This window comes from Mesoplodon bidens (genome assembly GCF_964165515.1).
Source record: "Mesoplodon bidens genome assembly, chromosome: 1".
NCBI lineage: Eukaryota > Metazoa > Chordata > Mammalia > Artiodactyla > Ziphiidae > Mesoplodon > Mesoplodon bidens.
Window position 1 is genome coordinate 125,396,469 of NC_138176.1, and position 21,416 is coordinate 125,417,884.

The 21,416-nt window shown below is 37.6% G+C and overlaps 1 pseudogene across 1 annotated transcript in view; it reads left to right on the plus strand.

The window, feature by feature from the left end:
- Positions 1–21,416, plus strand: part of LOC308627592 (transmembrane protease serine 11C-like) — a 76,102-nt pseudogene that overhangs the window by 47,763 nt on the left and 6,923 nt on the right. The window contains exons 5-7 of the transcript in view: positions 17,549–17,612; positions 19,222–19,364; positions 20,820–21,083. The product of the transcript in view is annotated as a transmembrane protease serine 11C-like (transcript). The remainder of the gene's footprint in view (positions 1–17,548; positions 17,613–19,221; positions 19,365–20,819; positions 21,084–21,416) is intronic.

A 21,416-nucleotide genomic window follows, 5' to 3' on the forward strand; every position in this document is an offset into this window, starting at 1 on the left:
GCAAGATCAAACTCAGAAGCCGACTGGGCCAGGCCTCCAAAACCACAATGAAGTGAGTTAACACAAAGCTCACATTTAAGACAGCTCTTAAAGAGATTATGAACCTTCGTTAGTCACCACATAAATGGGTCTCTGGTTTAGGGATTTATGAAAGCTTATTTAGGTAGCCAAGGTTGCTGTCATAGCATCTTATTGAATAGCCTGACCTTCTTATGCTGCCTGGTTAGTTTGGTTGCTTAGCGCCTGCTCCTAAGTATGTCAATGTTGTGGATTTCATTTTCATACAAGCTGCTAACATAGAGGAAAAAGACATCACTGGCCAGTGCTATTAGTTACAATGAATGCCTGAATACAATACCAGTGTTCCCGTATGATTATGCCTAGAAAGAGGGCATATAGAATAATGATATGCATAAACTGTGTATCATCGGTGCATAATAGAGATGTTCCAGATGCATAGAAGAGAAGTTTCATTAAAACAAAAGCCACTTAGGACTTTAGAGCTTAATTCCCCAACAGAACCCCAACTGAGGAAGGCTGATGGCAAGTTTGGCACATGTATGCTGCTAGTAGGGACTGCTATCCCCAGATTTAAGATGCAAAGAGTGCTTCAATTATTAAGACCTGTGAACATAACATGCAATTTAATTTTCCACTCACTCTTGAATTCCAGGGAAATGACACTGCTACTATCTTCCTAGGTACTAGCAATCAGTATTTACAGTGTATTCTTCAGTGAGAAATAAGTATTTTCTCCATCAATTCTAAACTTACTAGATCAGAGAATTTTCAAATTGACTACCAGGCATAAAGCCTAGAAAAAACTTTGATGGAATAGTTTTCCCCTGCCCATGATAGAATAGTTTCCAGGAAAATCTCTCAAATGACAAATTTCTTAACCTAATACCACTGACTTCAGTGGTGAAAGTTTTTATGCATTCCCAAACCCCTGAATTTATATTCACTTATGCTTTATCCTTAAACAATATCACATTATTTTAAAAATAGAGATGATAACCTCAATAGTTAAGATTAGTTAACACAATCAGTACTTTATAAATTATTTCCTTTATAAATTATAAGATCATGCTTACATGATCTTGTTATTTTATAGCTTAACAGGCAGAACATACATGTGATACTTAATGTTTATGCAAACTTTAATGCAAAAAACCCCAGAACATACATGTGATACTTAATGCTTTGCAAACTTTAATGCAAAAAAAAAGAAAGAAAGAAAAGAACAAGTAAAGCAATGCAAGTGCTATCTCACCAAACAAGTTGACCTCACAGCATGATGCACTTGAGTGTCACTGCCATAAACTATCAAGCCAACAGCTAAGAAGAAAATGTAACACTAGACTAGATCTACCAACTACAAAACTGCAAAGATGACCACATGGTGTTTCTCTCCTGGAAGCTTTGGAAGGAAAAATCTAAGTCATTCTTTGTAAAAACAAAGAAATGCCTCATAAGCTGAAGTGATGATTTTAATGAAATGCCTTATAAAGTTGAATGCTCATAACTTTAATGTGCATACTTAAGGATATGACTTACCTTGTTTTAAAAAAATATTTATTATTTCCTACAGAAAAATGCCTTGTACCTACTGCTACACTTAACCATTTACTGATTAAGCATGAAAAATATTTTAAATACTTATGCTAAATCATAACTGGTTAAAGTAAAAACTCAAATTATGTGACAGTAATAGAAATTCATACACAAGGATGATGGTCCTGACACACTGTTAAGGGTTTTACAAGAAGAGGAATGAAGCTCTGGCCTAGCATTCATTTGTGTGTAGCTGGGCAACACTGAGATATAAATGATGTTAGTAGAACACAGTTTTTTCATGTGGCTTGATCCTGAGACACTGCATGGCTTCATTCGTACCATGTTTTAACCAACTTTAACCAATCATTCTTTGATAACTAATAGAGGACATTTTTTTTAAGTCTACTGTATCCCAGAGACATGTTCTCTTTCTTTAAGTATTTTTCAAATGCAAGCTTGAAATATATACATTATTGAATGATAAAACTATTAGACACAGTCCAGATACTTTTTTTTTTTTTTTATTATTATTTTTTTGCGGTATATGGGCCTCTCACTGTTGTGGCCTCTCCCGTTGCGGAGCACAGGCTCCGGACGCGCAGGCTCAGTGGCCATGGCTCACAGGCCCAGCTGCTCCGCGGCATGTGGGATCCTCCCGGACCGGGGCACGAACCCATGTCCCCTGCATCGGCAGGCAGACTCTCAACCACTGTGCCACCACAGAAGCCCAGTCCAGATACTTTAAGAGAATTTAAAGATTATTAATAGTCATTGCATTAAAGGACTTGCTATCAATAGGGCACACAACACATACTGTCACAGAATTATCTGTGAAACAAGAATGTTCTTCCAAATGAATCATCCTTATTTTCTAATCACTATAAAAGGAAAAACATAATAATTTATATTGCTTATTTTTGATAGTCAGGCACTAATTTTAAATGCTTAACACTAAGACACTCCATCCAGTGGGCCAATTCCGTTACTTGCCTGGACTACCTGCCAGATCCATGTAGAATGACTGAGACTCGATCAAAAGAGGCTGTTAGTAGACCAGACCCCAACAGATTTTATTTAGAGGAGTTCTAGATTCATCTTGCCAATTTAGATCCAGGATACCTGAAATGAATCTTGAAAAATTTTTTTAACATCTTTATTGGAGTATAATTGTTTTACAATGGTGTGTTAGTTTCTGCTTTATAACAAAGTGAATCAGCTATACATATACATATATCCCCATATCTCCTCCCTCTTGCATCTCCCTCCCACCCTCCCTATCCCACCCATCTAGGTAGTAACAAAGCACAGAGCTGATCTCCCTGTGCTATGCAGCTGCTTCCCACTAGCTATTTTACATTTGGTAGTGTATATATGTCCATGTCACACTCTCACTTTGTCCCACCTTACCCTTCCCACTCCCTGTTCCCTGAAGTCCATTCTCAACATCTGCGTCTTTATTCCTGTCCTGGCCTTAGGTTCTTCAGAACCTTTTATTTTATTTTTTTTTTAGATTCCATATATATGTGTTAGCATACGGTATTTGTTTTTCTCTTTCTGACTGACTTCACTCTGTATAACAAACTCTAGGTCCATGTACCTGATTACAAAAAACTCAATTTCATTTCTTTTTCTGGCTGAGTAATAATATTCCATTGTATATATGTGCCAAATCTTCTTTATCCATTCATCTGCTGATGGACACTTAGGTTGCTTCCATGTCCTGGCTATGGTAACTAGTGCTGCAATGAACATTGGGGTACACGATTCTTTTTGAATTATGGTTTCTCAGAGTATACGCCAAGTAGTGCAATAGCTGGGTTGTATGGTAGTTCTATTTTTAGTTTTTTAAGGAACCACCATACTGTTCTCCATAGTGGCTGTATCAATTTGCATTCCCACCAGCAGTGCAAGAGGGTCCTCTTTTCTCCACACCCTCTAAAGGATTTATTTTTTGTAGATTTTTTGATGATGGTTCTTCTTACCACTGTGAGATAATATCTCATTGTAGTTTTGATTTGCATTTCTCTAATGATTAATGATGTTGAGAATGCTTTCATGTGTTTGTTGGCAATCTGTATATCTTCTTTGGAGAAATATCTATTTAGGTCTTCTGCCCATATCTGGATTAAGTTGTTGTTTTTTTTTTTGATAATGAGCTGCATGAGCTGCTTGTAAATTTTGGAGATTAATCCTTGGTCAGTTGCTTCATTTGCAAATATTTTCTCCCATTCTGAGGGTTGTCTTTTCGTCTTGTTTATGGTTTTCTTTGCTGTGTAAAAGCTTTTAAGTTTCATTAGGTCCCATTTGTTTACTTTTGGTTTTATTTCCATTTCTCTAGGAGGTGGGTCAAAAAGGATCTTGCTGTGATTTATGTCATAGAATGTTCTGCCTATGATTTCCTCTAAGATCAGGAACAAGACAAGGATGTCCACTCTCACCACTATTATTCAACATAGTTTTGGAAGTCCTAGCCATGGCAATCAGAGAAGAAAAAGAAATAAAAGGAATACAAATTGGAAAAGAAGAAGTAAAGCTGTCACTGTTTGCCGATGACATGATATTATACATAGAGAATCCTAAAGATGCCACCAGAAAACTACTAGAGCTAATCAATAAATTTGGTAAGGTTGCAGGATACAAAATTAATGCACAGAAATCTCTTGCATCCTATACACTAATGATGAAAAATCTGAAAGTGAAATTAAGAAAACACTCCTATTTACCATTGCAACAAAAAGAATAAAATATGTAGGAATAAACCTACATAGGGAGAAAAAAGACCTGTATGCAGAAAACTTTAAGACACTGATGAAAGAAATTAAAGATGATACAAACAGATACCATCTTCTTGGATTGGAAGAATCAATGTCGTGAAAATGACTATACTACCCAAAGCAATCTACAGATTCAATGCAATCCCTATCAAATTACCAATGACATTTTTTATGGAACCAGAACAAAAAATCTTAAAATTTGTATGGAGACACAAAAGACCCCGAATAATGAAAGCAGTATTGAGGGGAAAAAGCGGAGCTGGAGGAATCAGGCTCCCTGACTTCAGACTATACAACAAAGGTACAGTAATCAAGACAATATGGTACTGGCACAAAAACAGAAACATAGATCAATGGAACAAGATAGAAAGCCCAGAGATAAACCCACTCACTTATGGTCAACTAATCTATGACAAAGGAGGCAAAGATATACAATGGAGAAAAGACAGTCTCTTCACTAAGTGGTGCTGGGAGAACTGGATGGCTACATGTAAAAGAATGAAATTAGAACACTCCCTAACACCATACACAAAAATAAACTCAAAATGGATTAGAGACCTAAATGTAAGACCGGACACTATAAAACTCTTAGAGGATAACATAGGAAGAACACTCTGACATAAATCACAGCAAGATCTTTTATGATCCACCTCCTAGAGTAATGGAAATAAAAACAAAAATGAACAAATGGGACCTAATGAAATTTCAAAGTTTTTGCATAGCAAAGGAAATCATAAATAAGACAAAAAGACAACCCTCAGAATGGGAGAAAATATTTGCAAGTGAATCAATGAACAAATGATTAATCTCCAAAATATATAAACAGCTCATGCAGCTCTATATTAAAAAAACAAACACAACCCAATCCAAAAATGGCCAGAAGACCTAAATAGACATTTCTCCATAGAAGACATACACATGGCCAAGAAGCACATGAAAAGTTGCTCAACATCACTAATTATTAGAGAAATGCAAATCAAAACTACAGTGAGGTATCACCTCACACCAGTTAGAATGGGCATCATCAGAAAATCTACAAACAACAAAAGCTGTAGAGGGTGTGGAGAAAAGGGAACCCTCTTGCACTGTTGGTGGGAATGTAAATTGATATAGCCACTATGTAGAACAGTATGGAGTTTCCTTTAAAAACTCAAAATAGAATTACCAGAGCTTCAAGGTGGTGGAAGAGTAAGATGCAGAGATCACCTTCTTCTCCACAGATACATCAGAAATACATCTACACGTGGAACTGCTCCTACAGAACACCTACTGAACACTGCTAGAAGACCTCAGACCTCCCAAAAGGCAAGAAACTCCCCACGTACTTGGGTAAAGCAAAAGAAAAAAGAAAAAACAGAGACAAAAGAATAGGGATGGGACCTGCACCACGTAGAGGGAGCTGTGAAGGAGGAAAGGTTTCCACACACTAGGAAGCCCCTTTGTGGGGGGAGACTGCCGGTGGCAGAGGGAGGAAGCTTCGGAGCCACAGAGGATAACAACAACAGGGGTGTGCAGGGCAAAGCAGAGAGATTCCTTCACAGAGGATCAGTGCTGACCAGCGCTCACCAGCCCGAGAGGCTTGCCTGCTCACCCGCCAGGGTGGGCATGGGCTGGGAGCTGAGGCTCAGGCTTCAGTCGGATCCCAGGGAGAGGACTGCGGTTGGCAGCATGAACACAGCCTGAAGGGGGCTAATGTGCCACGGTAGCCAGAAGGGAGTCCGGGAAAAGGTCTGGAACTGCCGAAGAGGCAAGAGACTTTTTCTTCTCTCTTTTTTTCCTGGTGCGCAAGGAGAGGGGATTAAGAGCGCTGCTTAAAGGAGCTCCAGAGAGGGGCGTGAGTCATGGCTATCAGCGCGGACCCAAGAGACGGGCATGAGGTGCTAAGGCTGGTGCTGCAGCCACCAAGAAGCCTGTGTGCCAGCACAGGTCACTATCCACACCGCCCCTCCCAGGAGCCTGTGTAGCCCACCACTGCCAGGGTCCCATGATCCAGGGACAACTTCCCCAGGAGAACGCACGGCATGCCTCAGACTGGTGCAACGTTAGCTGGCCTCTGCCGCTGCAGGCTATCCCTGCATCCGTACCCCTCCCTCCCCTGGCATGAGTGAGCCAGAACCCCCGAATCAACTGCTCCTTTAACCCCGTCTGTCTGAGCAAATAACAGACTCCCTCAGGTGACCTACACACAGAGACGGGGCCAGTTCCAAAGCTGAGCCCCAGGAGCTGTGTGAACAAAGAAGAGAAGGGAAAACTCTCCCAGCAGCCTCAGGAGCAGTGGATTAAAGCTCCACAATCAACTTCATGAGCCCTGCATCTGTGGAATACCTTAATAGACAACGAATCATCCCAAAATGAGGAGGTGGACATTTGGGAGCAAAGATATATTATTTTTTTCCCCTTTTTCTCTTTTTGTGAGTGTGTATGTGTATACTTCTGTGTGTGATTTTGTCTATATAGCTTTGCTTTCACCATTTGTGCTAGGGTTCTGTCCGTCCGTTTTTTTTGTTTGTTTGTTTGTTTGATTTCTTTCTTTCTTTTTTGTTTTTATACTTTTTTAAAGTTTTTTCTTAATAATTATTTTTTATTTTAATAATTTAATTTACTTTATTTTAATTTAGTTTATTTTATCCTCTTTCTTTCTATTTTTTCTCCCTTTTATTCTGAGCTGTGTGGATGAAAGTCTCTTGGTGCTCCAACCAGGAGTCAGTGCTGTGCCTCTGAGGTGGGAGAGCCAACTTCAGGACACTGGTCCACAAGAAACCTCCCAACTCCACATAATATTAAAAGGCAAAAATCTCCCAGAGGTCTCCATTTCAACACCAAGACCCAGCTTCACTCAACGACCAGCAAGCTACAGTGATGGACACCCCATGCCAAACAGCTAGCAAGACAAGAACACAAGTCCATCCATTAGCAGAAAGGCTGCCTAAAATCATAATAATGCCAAAGACACGCCCAAATGCACCACCAAACGTGGACCTGCTCACCAGAAAGACAAGATCTAGCCTCATCCACCAGAACACAGGCACTAGTCCCCTCCACCAGGAAGTCTACACAACCCACTAAACCAACCTTAGCCACTGGGGACAGACACCAAAAACAACGGCAACTACGAACCTGCAGCCTGCGAAAAGGAGACCCCAAACACAGTAAGTAAAGCAAAATGAGAAGAAAGAAAAACACACAGCAGATGAAGGAGCAAGATAAAAACCCCACAGACCAAATAAATGAAGAGAAAATAGGCAGTCTGCCTGAAGAAGAATTCAGAATAATGACAGTAAAGATGATCCATAATCTTGGAAACAGAATAGAGGAAATACAGAAAACGTTTAACAAGTACCTAGAAGAACTCAAGAGCAAACAAACAATGATGAACAACACAATAAATGAAATTAAAAATTCTCTAGAAGGAATCAATAGCAGAATAACTGAGGCAGAAAAACAGATAAGTGACCTGGAAGATAAAATAGTGGAAATAACTACTGAAGAGCAGAATAAAGAAAAAAGAATGAAAAGAACTGAGGACAGTCTCAGGGACCTCTGGGACAACATGAAATGTGCCAACATTCGAATTATAGGTGTCCCAGAAGAAGAGAAAAAGAAAGGGACTGAGAAAACTCTTGAAGAGATTATAGTTGAACACTTCCCTAACATGGGAAAGGAAATAGTTAATCAAGTCCAGAAAGCACAGAGAGTCCCATACAGGATAAATCAAAGGAGAAACACGTCAAGACACATATTAATCAAACTACCAAAAATTAAATACAAAGAAAACATATTAAAAGCAACAAGGGAAAAACAACAAATAACACACAAGGGAATCCCCATAAGATTAACAGCTGATCTTTCAGCAGAAACTCTGCAAGCCAGAAGGGAGTGGCAGGGCATATTTAAAGTGATTAAGGAGAAAAACATACAACCAAGATTACTCTACCCAGCAAGGACCTCATTCAGATTTGATGGAGAAATTAAAACGTTTACAGACAAGCAAAAGCTGAGAGAGTTCAGCACCACCAAACCAGCTTTAAAACAAATGTTAAAGGAACTTCTCTAGGCAAGAAACACAAGAGAAGGAAAAGACCTACAATAATAAACCCAAAACAATTAAGAAAATGGGAATAGGAACATACATACCAACAGTTACCTTAAATGTAAATGGATTAAATGCTCCCACCAAAAGACACAGACTGGCTGAATGGATACAAAAACAAGGCCCGTATATATGCTGTCTACAAGAGACCCACTTCAGACCTAGGGACACATACAGACTGAAAGTGAGGGGATGGAAAAAGATATTCCATGCAAATGGAAATCAAAAGAAAGCTGAAGTAGCAATTCTCATATCAGACAAAAGAGAGTTTAAAACAAAGACTGTTACAAGAGACAAAGAAGGACACTACAGAATGATTAAGGGATTGATCCAAGAAGAAGATATAAAAATTATAAATATTTATACGCCCAACATAGGAGCACCTCAATACATAAGGCAAATACTAACAATAAATGAAAGGGGAAATCTACAGTAACACAATCATAGTACAGGACTTTAACACCTCACTTTCACCAAAGGACAAATCATCCAAAATGAAGATAAATAAGGAAACACAAGCTTTAAATGATACATTAAACAAGATGGACTTAATTGATATTTATATGACATTCCTTCTAAAAAAACAGAATATACATTCTTCTCAAGTGCTCAAGGAATATTCTCCAGGATAGATCATATCTTGGGTCACAAATAAAGCCTTGGTAAGTTTATGAAAGATGAAATCATATCAAGTATCTTTTCTGACCACAATGCTATGAGACTAGATATCAATTACAGTAAAAGATCTGTAAAAAATACAAACACATGGGCCTCCCTGGTGGCGCAGTGGTTGAGAGTCCGCCTGCCGATGCAGGGGATACGGGTTCGTGCCCCGGTCTGGGAGGATCCCATATGCCGCGGAGTGGCTGGGCCCGTGAGCCATGGCCGCTGGGCCTGCGCGTCCGGAGCCTGTGCTCCGCAGTGGGAGAGGCCACAACAGTGAGAGGCCCGCATACCGCAAAAAAAAAAAAAAATATATATATATAAACACATGAAGGCTAAACAATACACTACTTAATAACCAAGTGACCACTGAAGAAATGAAAGAGGAAGTCAAAAAATACCTAGAAACAAATGACAATGGAGATATGATGACCCAAACCCTATGGGATGCAGCAAAAGCAGTTCTAAAAGGGAAGTTTATAGCAATACAATCCTACCTTAAAAAACAGGAAACATCTCAAATAAACAACCTAACCTTGCACCTAAAGCAATTAGAGAAAGAAGAACAAAAAAACAAAAGTTAAACAGAAGATAACAGAAGGAAAGAAATCATAAAGATCAGAGCAGAAATAAGTGAAAAATAAATGAAGGAAATGATAGCAAAGATCAATAAAACTAAAATCTGGTTCTTTGAGAAGATAAAACAAATTGATAAACCATTATCCAGACTCATCAAGAAAAAAAGGGAGAAGACTCAAAACAATAGAATTAGAAATGAAAAAGGAGAAGTAACAACTGACACTGCAGAAATACAAAGGATCATAAGAGATTACTAAAAGCAACTCTATGCCAATAAAATGGACAACCTGGAAGAAATGGACAAATTCTTAGCAATGCAAAACCTGCCGAGACTGAACCAGGAAGAAAGAGAAAATATGAACAGACCAACCCCAAGCACTGAAATTGAAACTGTGATTAAAAATCTTTCAAAAAACAAAAACCCATGACCAGATGGCTTCACAGGCAAATTCTATCAAACATTTAGAGAAGAGCTAACACCTATACTTCTCAAACTCTTCCAAAATATAGCAGAGGGAGGGACACTCCCAAACTCATTCTATGAGGCCACCATCACCTTGATACCAAAGCCAGACAAAGATGCCACAAAGAAAGAAAACTACAGGTCAATATCACTGATGAACATAGATGCAGAAATCCTCAACAAAATACTGGCAAACAGAATCCAACAGCACATTAAAAGGATCAGACACCATGATCAAGTGGGGTTTATTCCCGGAATGCTAGCATTCTTCAATATACACAAATCAATCAATGTGATACACCATATTAACAAATAGAAGGAGAAAAACCATATGATCATCTCAATAGATGCAGAGAAAGCTTTCAACAAAATTCAACACCCATTTATGATAAGAACCCTCCAGAAAGTAGGCATAGAGGGAACTTTCCTCAACGTAATAAAGGCCATATATGACAAACCCACAGCCAACCTCACCCTCAATCGTGAAAAACTGAAAGCATTTCCACTAAGATCAGGAACAAGACAAGGTTGCCCACTCTCACCACTATTATTCAACATAGTTTTGGAAGTCTTAGCCTCAGCAATCAAAGAAGAAAAAGAAATAAAGGGAATATATTGGAAAAGAAGAAATAAAGCTGTCACTGTTTGCAGATGACATGATACTATACATAGAAAATCCTAAAGATGCTACCAGAAAACTACTAGAGCTAATCAGTGAATTTGGTAAAGTGGCAGGATACAAAATTAATGCACAGAAATCTTTGGCATTTCTATACACTAATGATGAAAAATCTGAAAGTGAAATTAAGAAAACACTCCCATTTACCATTGCAACAAAGAGAATAAAATATCTAGGAATAAACCTACCTAGGGAGACAATAGACTTGTATACAGAAAATTATAAGACACTGATGAAAGAAATTAAAGATGATACAAATAGATGGAGAGATATACCATGCTCTTGGATTGGAAGAATCAACATTGTGAAGATGACTCTACTACCCAAAGCAATCTACATATAGAATGCAATCCCTATCAAACTACCACTGGCATTTTTCACAGAACTAGAACAAAAAATTTCACAATTTGTATGGAAACACAAAAGACCCCTAATAGCCAAAGCAATCTTGAGAATGACAAATAGAGCTGGAGGAATCAGGCTCCCTGACTTTAGACTATACTACAAAGCTACAGTAATCAAGACAGTATGGTACTGACACAAAAACAGAAATATAGATCAATGGAACAGGATAGGAAGCCCAGAGATAAACCCATGCACATAGGGTCACCTTATCTTTGATAAAGGAGGCAAGAATATACAGTGGAGAAAAGACAGCCTCTTGAATAAGCGGTGCTGGGAAAACTGGACAGGTACATGTAAAAGTATGAAATTAGAACACTCCTTAACCCCACACACAAAAGTAAGCTCAAAATGATTAAAGACCTAAATGTAAGGCCAGACACTATCAAACTCTTAGAGGAAAACATAGGCAAAACATTCTATAACATAAATCACAGCAAGATCCTTTTTGACACACCTCTTAGAGAAATGGAAATAAAAACAAAAATAAACAAATGGGACCTAATGAAACTTAAAAACTTTTGCACAGCAAAGGAAACCATAAACAAGACCAAAAGACAACTCTCAGAATGGGAGAAAATATTTGCAAATGAAACAAATGACAAAGAAATAATCTCTAAAATTTACAAGCAGCTCATGCAGCTCAATTCAACAAAACAAACAACCCAATCCAAAAATGGGCAGCAGACTTAAATAGACATTTCTCCAAAGAAGATATACAGATTGCCAACAAACACATGAAAGAATGCTCACCATCATTAATCATTAGAGAAATGCAACTAAAACCTACAATGAGATATCATTTCACACTGATCAGAATGTCCATCATCAAAAAATCTAGAAACAATAAATGCTGGAGAGGGTGTGGAGAAAAGGGAACACTCTTGCACTGTTGGTGGGAATGTAAATTGATACAACCACTATAGAGAACAGTATGGAGGTTCCTTAAAAAACTAAAAATAGAACTGCCATATGACCCAGGAATCCCACTACTGGGCATATACCCTGAGAAAACCATAATTCTAAAAGAGTCATGTACCCCAATGTTCATTGCAGCTCTATTTACAATAGCCAGGACATGGAAGCAACCCAAGTGTCCATCAACAGATGAATGGATAAAGAAGATGTGGCACATATATACAATGGAATATTACTCAGCTTTAAAAAGAACTGGAATTGAGTTATTTGTAGTGAGGTGGATGGACCTAGAATCTGTCATACAGAGTGAAGTAAGTCAGAAAGAGAAAAACAAATACCATATGCTAACACATATATATGGAATCTAAGAAAAAAAATAAGGTCATGAAGAACCTAGGGGCAAGACGGGAATAAAGGCACAGACCTACTGGAGAGTGGACTTGAGGATATGGGGAGGGGGAAGGTTAAGCTGTGACAAAGTGAGAGCGTGGCATGGACATATATACACTACCAAACGTAAAATAGATAGCTAGTGGGAAGCAGCCGGATAGCACAGGGAGATCAGCTCGGTGCTTTGTGACCACCTTGAGGGGTGGGATGGGGGGGGTGGGAGGGAGATGCAAGAGGGAAGAGATATGAGAACATATGTTTACGTATAACAGATTCACTTTGTTATAAAGCAGAAAACTAACACACCATTCTAAAGCAATTATACTCCAATAAAGATGTTTTAAAAAAATAATAATAATAAAGTAAAATAAAATAAAAAAAGATATAGACGTAGAGAATGGACTTGAGGACACGGGATGGGGAAGGGTAAGCTGAGACGAAGTGAGAGAGTGGCATGGACATATATACACTACCAAATGTAAAATAGCTAGCTAGTGGGAAGCAGCCACACAGAACAGGGTGATCAGCTTGGTGCTTTGTGACCACCTAGAGGGGTGGGATAGGGAGGGTGGGAGGGAGATGCAAGAGGGAGGAGATATGGGGATATATGTGTATGTATAGCTGATTCACTTCATTATACAGCAGAAACTAACACACCACTGTAAAGCAATTATACTCCAATAAAGATGCTAAATTTAAAATAATTTTAAAAAGGAAGGACACACAGACTGCCAGAGCAGTGACTCAGTCGAAAACAATGACAGCTTAAGTCATTTCCCTATTCGTGGTACCTGTCTTTCACCTAACCAAGTGATAGTTACTGTATTAAGCTTTGAAATAATACAAGTATTAAATGTAAGTTCTAGCTCAAAAACATTTCTTCTCTTTAGAAAGTCATGCATTGCTAATGCACATATATGGAATCTAAAAAAACGGTACTGATGAACCTAGTGGCAGGGCAGGAATAAAGACGTAGATGTAGAGAACAGAATTGAGGACACCGGGTGGGAAGAGGAAGCTGGGACGAAGTAAGAGAGTAGCATTGACATATGTACTCTACCAAATGTGAAATAGATAGCTAGTGGAAAGCAGCCGCATAACACAGGGAGATCAGCTCGATGTTTTGTGACCACCTAGAGGGGTGGGATAAGGAGGGTGAGAGGGTGGCTGAAGAGGGAGGGTATAAGGGGATATATGTATACATATAGCTGATTCACTGTGTTGTACAGCAGAAACTAACACAACATTGTAAAGCAATTATACTCCAATAAAGATATATTCAAAAATGAATTAGGTACTGAGGCCATATCAGAATAAAGCTGTAACTTTTGTAGTGTTAATCATACCTTAAAAAAAAAAGTCATGCATTAGTAAGGAAAACCTCAAAGGAAGAAGAAAGTCTGTGAGCAAAGTAGGGTTTCTAAATAATTAGTTCTTAAGATATAGGAATTAACATTTTTCCAGTAGAGTTATAGTAGTTTAGTTATCTTCCAAAATCTTAATATGGTTTGATATATTTTACCAACCACACAAAGCTCAAAATCAAACTCTACTGGTATCATGTTGAATAAAAATTAGCCTCTGGAAAGCAGACATAAAGAATTAGACAGAAATATGCCATCGGTTTAAGTAGGTGTGGCACACATTTACTCCTGGTCCCTCTGACTGCTGAATTGCTCCTGCATTTTTGTTCAGACAGGTTGACTTTCTGGTAAAGGATTCTTTTGTCTCTCTGATTTTTTGTGCAACCTAATACAAGAGTGTGTAATTGTAACTGGCATACATAACTGGATACTCCCCCCTGGATTTATAGAAATCCAAGAACATAATAAAAATGAACCTACTTTGACATTTACAGTATTTAACTTATAGAGTAACTGGTGATTTCTTTTTGAAGAGAAACTCATAAGTTGAAATGACTACTGGATTTACAGTTCTCTGCATCTGAAACTTGGGACATAATTGTAATTCACTTACCCTCTCCTCACACATTTTTCACATGAATTAAACAGGTTTGCCATTCTCCATAGATGTGGGGCCCATACCAAAATTATCAGGAGTAAATCTCACTCTATAATATTCCCCAGATGTCTAGGAATGAGTAGACAATGTTGAAGTGTACCCTCTTCTTAAAATATATTTTTATCCAAAATGAATGAGAAATGGAATGGCATGCTTAATTGAATGTTCTGAATAATTGAAATTTACTGTACAAAATGTATTTATTTTTAAGTGAGTAAAATATAGCAAAATGCACACAACACCGAAAAATACACTAACTATAACAATTTATGTACTCTCTCCTAATTACAAGCATTATTTGTTCTGGTATGTAGTTATTTGAGTGTCTTAATCTGGTTCCTCAAAAGCAGAGCCTGAGACAGAGACTTGCATTCAGTAGTTGATTTGAGAAAGAGTAAAAGACAGAAAGAGTAAAATGGGGAGAGGAAATTAGTCATCACTAGTGGCAACTCTAGCTCCATCTGGTAGGACCTTACTAATTGTATTTCAGAACTGTGTTCCCCTGTGACTAAAGGGGGAAGCGTTTGTCCATCAGCTCTCAGCCAATTCTGGCTCCAAGAGTTACCTCCCACATCTCCTATTGTTCATCTTGGAATGTCCAGTGGGTTCCTTCTAGCAGAAAGTGAGAAGTCTTAGGTGCTGACCTGAGAAAGGCATTTGTTACTCCTGAGTAGAGAAGATCCAAATCTGTGTGGAATAGGTCACCATACTGTGGCTGGGATAAGATGGGCCAAGAGTATTTAAAATGGCATTAAAAAGTGTCAAATGCATTTAGTATCTGGTAGTTTGTATTCAAGATGTGGTGAAAGATTACCATTTTTCATATATTTTAGTACTTTCTAGAAACCAGAACTTTTTTTCAAATATCTTGTGATGGGGAACTTGAGAGTCTTTTTAGAAACAGAATAATAAATACTAAGATTGTATTACTCTCTATGCTAATCTATGAACATAGAAATTACATAGTCAGGATTGAATAAAATGATTATGCCTACAGAAAAATGTGTTCTCCAAAACAAAATAATTAATATGAATTAATATTAAAACAAAATGTGTTCATAAATGTAACTATTTCCATTTTCTTCCCCCTTGACTTTTAGACATTGCAATGCCAACAGCAGAAAATCTTCTCAATACCTGTACGTTCACTAATAAAGAGTTATTTTCTAGTAAGAAATTCCTTAGATGGAAAAAAAAAAAAAACAACCAACTGTCCACTTGAGAATCAATGTGGTATCTGTAAAGGTGTAATGGGAACCTTTCTTCTGGAAACTTGTATGAAGGTGACTGTAGATGGTCTTTGACTGATATCATGGATTTAAAATGAGGAACACATTATCTCATGCCATGATGGCAGAGGGGATCTAAGCACAGCAGTGATAATTAAGAACTTAGACTCTAAAACTAGCTACACATTAGTTTTGAGCCCCAGATCTAGCACTTCCTAACTGGATGAATTTACACAGGTTATTTAACTTCTCAAATCTTCTGTTCCAAGCTATTGTGATGACAAAAGAAGGTACAAGTAAGGTACTTAAAAGAATATATGCTCATGATAAGCACTCAAAAGATGTTAGCCCTTTGCATTTTCTACTCTGCCAATGAAAACTTCAGGCCTAGGAACTCACTATGGAATTCTAATCCTAGAAGCCAAGTTTAGTGTGCTAAGAAGTCAGCTGCCTTACATGCAAGCAGCTGCTTGTTGGGCGAGGCATTCTGTTTCTACTCTCCCACTTTGGGAAATGTGATCCCCAAGGTTGCTAGAACCTGGAGCACACTGTCAGGAGAAGCACTCCTCTTATCTGAGGTTGATTGGAGCAACTGGATTAGAGGAATTGCCCTCCAGAGCCAGGTGACACCAACCCCAATGGCTCTTGCTATCCTTCAGTCACATCACAGTTATTTCTGAGCAACCTGGGCAAAACTTAAACACAAATCTGTATTAGATTGTTTTTCTCTGTGATATATTTTGACTGAACAATGCTTAAGCAACTAATAAGACATTTTTAAGTCAATTATTCCAGTTAAAAACTTCAGTACTGATATGATCAAAATCCACAATTAGGAATTTGTCAGGTTGGTAGAGAGAGGTAGTCAACACAGGAATAAAAGCAGTGGTAAGAAAGAGATGAGCCAATTTGTCCATCCCCCCATCTGGGACACTAAACAACCATCCAGACCAGTATCCTGAATTTGCCTTGGTTTATCTGAGATTTTAATTGTACTTTAAATAAGAAGGGAGAAGGGAGATGTAGGCAAGAAAAATTGAACAGGGTTGAAGAGAATAGAGTTTGGCATGTGACGTAAAGTATATTAAAGTGCAGTAATAGGATAAACAACAAAGTCCTACTGTATAGCACAAGGAACTATATTCAATATCATGTGATAAACCATAACGGAAAAGAATATGAAAAAGAGTATATATATATAACTGAGTCACTTTGCTGTACAGCAGAAATTAACACAACATTGTAAATCAACTATACTTTGATAAAAAAAATTTTTAATGCAGTAATAGCTGATGGAGTAGAAGTTAGAAGTGTAACGAGACTGTAAGAGCTTGGTAGATTATCTGATTTTTCTGAAAGTATCACCCAGAGAGTCTTCATTATATTCCTTAAATCCTTGAAATTTGTCAAATGACCTCTTTTGACATAACAAAAGCTCTAAGGTGCCAGGTAAGATTTTGGCAGAGGTAATAACAAGGTAGTACTGCAGAGGTGGTGGCTAAAAGCTTAACAGACAAATCAATCATGAGTAAATAAAAACTCAGAATAAAAATTGGTGAGTGGATATAAATTAGATTAAAATTCTGAGTAAGAGCAGAAACGGAGAAGTAGAGTCACCCAGGGGAGGTTCTCCTAGCCCACAGATTATTATCTTTGTTTTTACATACCTCTGAAGGAAGTTGAGTAAAAGCCAACTTCCTTTAGGAGTTGTCCAAACAGAAAGGAAGATCAGGAGGAACCCTTATATCTTCAGGTCTGCATTATTTTCTTTATCCTCTGTAGCGTCCATGATAAGGGAGTGGATAGAAAGAGGGAAAGAAAAGGGAGTCACACTTAGTGAGTCAGTGTGAGTGCAGTCTCATTCAAATTCAGTGATGTTTATCAAGAGGATGCCTTAACAACCTGAAGTTTGGGTTTCATCAAAGAGAAGTCTAGAATCAGAAGCAATATACAAACTTAAGGATTTCAAAGGGCTAGTGAAGGTTTTTTAAAAGTCTACATGTCCCTCCCCTGTGCTTCTAATCCTTTCCACCCTCAGGAGAGAATACCTCAAGATACATCTTGTCACATATAACAAACAACATCTCTGTGAAGCAATTGACCATCTAACCTTTCCAATTAATTTAAATATTCTCATTCTTGATACAAACATCTTTCTTTAATTCAGAGTTTCTCAACCCTAACTACTAATGCTTTTGGCCAGATAATTCTTTGTTTCAAGGATAGTCCATGCATTATAGAATTTTTAGCAGGATTACTGACCTCTACCCACTAGATATTAGTAGCCCAACACTGCCCCCCTCCCAGTTATGACAACCAAAAATGTCTCCAGATATTGCCAAATTACTCCTGGGGATGGGAGGTGGTATGCAAAATTGACACTGACTGAGACCACTACCTTAATCTACGCCCACTGCATTGATTTTGGCAAATTTTATTCACTCTCCAAATTCTTAGGAACAAACCTAATACAGAAGAGGGTTTTGCAGTCAAATATTTTTTACTTTAAGATGTCTCATGGATTACGCTATATAGACTTCATTTCTACAAACATTTGAGAACTTGTTTGCACTCCTTTTATGTGATGGGTTATCTCTAGTAGGTTCTGGAGATACATTTTTATTTAAAGATATGATTCTTGCCCTATAAAAATATTTATTAGTGAGGTTGACGATCTCTAGCAAAAAGTACCATAAACTGTTAAGGGACAAGCTCAGTGCTTTAGTTGGAATAAGACGAGATAATCACGAAAATCAGAGAGAGGGTCAGATGGGTAGAATAATAATGAAGTTACACTATTACTGCAAATTTGCTTTAAAGACTTAAGAGTCTAGCAGTTTCTCTGGATCTAAATTGACACTAAAGCACAGTCCTGATACAGAGAAGCATATAACTTTGGGGAAAGTGTTGGCTATCTTCATGTGCTTTTCCTTTTATCCAAGTATTGTTTGTTGTAACTTGAATGCAAATACATTTCTGTCTACTCTGTTTCTCATCAGTATCTCATTCACATTGACATTCATTCACACTTTCTTATGAATGTTTAATAGCAATTATTGCTTTAAACAACTGTTCACAAAATTAAAAAGCACACATTTCCCCATGCAACTTTGTAATTTGTTATACAATTATCTTCCAAATTTAAACATTTAATTCCACCTACCTCTTTCAACAGGTCATAGCAAGGCCGAACCATGCACAAAAAGATGTATGTGAGTGATGAGAATGGGGGAGAAAGATGTCAACCTACTTTGAATGAATTCTCAGGAAATCTCATGTCATTAGTAAAGTAGTCCTGACTTTTCCAAGACTGTGTTTTTTCTCAGTTAAAAGTTAACAGTGACCCATATTATAGGAAGGTTGTTTACTATAGGAATGCATGCATAAGTGGTATCAATATTATATGCTAATGACTCGATTTTGAAAATCGAGCACACAATAACTCCCTCTGGAAGCAAGATAGCAGGGGGCATGGATGCCAAGGAATGGGAATGGTCCTGGCAAGCTAGCCTTCAACAGAACAGAACAATGTCCACCAATGTGGAGCCACTCTGATTAGTAACAGCTGGCTTGTCACTGCTGCTCACTGTTCCTTAAAGTAAGCTCTGGACCACTTAAAGTCCTCAAATTCACTCAAGTACCTAAAAGTCTGATACATATCTTTCAAGAATATAGTCATACAACTATGCTTCCAGCTGTACAATATTGTGAGGTATAGCTCATAATTACTCAATGAATTATCAGTAATATATATATATATATATATATATATATATATATATATATTCAGACTAGAACAGGGTTGTCAACAGTGGCACTACTGACATTTTGGACCAAATAATTCTTTGTGGTGGGGGACTAGCCTGTGCATTATAGCATGTTTAGGAGCATCCTTGTCCTCTAAACACCAAATGTCAGTGTCTGGAGGACAAGACTGACAACCAAAAATGTCTCTAGACATTAGCAAATGTCTCTTGGAAGAGAAAATAGCTCTCAGTTGAGAATCACTAAGCTAAATCTACTTAATCAATTTTATAAGGAAATTATAAATCCCAAATTGAATATGGGTCTTCTATTCCTTTCTCATCATTATTACATTTGGTCACATTTACTTAATCATAAGTATTTGAATCCATCCTGCATCCTCCCATATATGTTATACCTCTACTTGAAATGATTATTTCTTTAAAGGATATATTATTACACCAAAAGTTTACTTTTTGTTTTGTTTTTTGTTTTTTGTTTTTTTGTGGTACGCGGGCCTCTCACTGTTGTGGCTTCTCCCATTGCGGAGCACAGGCTCCGGACGCGCAGGCTCAGCGGCCATGGCTCACGGGCCCAGCTGCTCCGCGGCATGTGGGATCCTCCCGGACCGGGGCACAAACCCGTGTCCCCTGCATTGGCAGGCGGACTCTCAACCACTGCGCCTCCAGGGAAGCCCAAAAGTTTACTTTTTTATACCTAAAAGTTTTTTACCCTTTTGTTTGATGGTTCATTTCACTAATTTCTGTTGGTTCTATATAGCACTTATTGTTTTTATATGTAAACAAAAATCCCTCTCAAACTTGAGAGTTTTAAATTGTTCTGACAGTACTACTTTCAGTGCTTAATGTACAACCCTTGATTAACAAGTAATAGTAAAAGTCAGAAATATTTTCTATTTATAGTTTTTAATGCATATAAAAGAGGATTTAGACTATTTCCTTAATTTCCACAAGTTCACTCTGTCCCATATCCTTGCCCACTTTTTATTTAGTCTTATTATCTTGTGTTATTATATTTATCTTTCTAAATTCCTTTGAGTCTTTTCTGTACAAAAAAGAATAATATGTAGTTTACTTGAGTTATCCTTTAAAATAGAGCTTATTGAGTTATTCAAAGTCTATTCATGTTATCATTATTTTAATTTTTTTCTTACATATAGCTTTGCTTTTGTATGCTTATATGCACTATGGGAATTCAAAACTTATCTAGTTCTTTAAAAAAGTATAAGATATTAATTCCTACAACTCCAATATACAGGACTTTTAATAAATAAATTTATTTTCTTTAGTGCCAGGGATCCCAAAGACTGGAATGTTAGTTTGAGGCTTCTTTTAAGTGATCCACAAATACAGCAAAGTGTCAAGGATATTATAATTCATGAAAACTACCACTACACCAGCAGCACACGATAATGACATTGCTCTTGTGCATCTGTCTTCACCAGTATTCTATACAAGCAACATCTGAAAAGCATGTCTTCCAGAAGCTTCTTATGCATTCCCACCCAGTTCTGATGTGGTGGTCACTAGATAGGGAACATTAAAGTCTGATGGTGAGTTCCTAACCTTCCATCATTACATGGTTTGAGTTTTAGGAGTCAAAAAAAAATACTCAGAATCACAATTAAACCTGAGAAATACTCTCTTTCTCTGGGTCATCTTAAAGGAGGTAATGTGCAATGGGTTGAAAATCATCCTCAACAACATTCATATAGAAACCACAATTTCATAGAGCTGTTTACCTTGATTTCCCTTAAGAATGGTGGTTTTTACAGAAGTGATTATTTGAATAAGTAATTCATTTTCCTCCATTTCATTTATTCATTCACTCATTCAATAAATATTTATTTTGATTACGACCTTTATTCCAAGTATTGTCCTAGGTC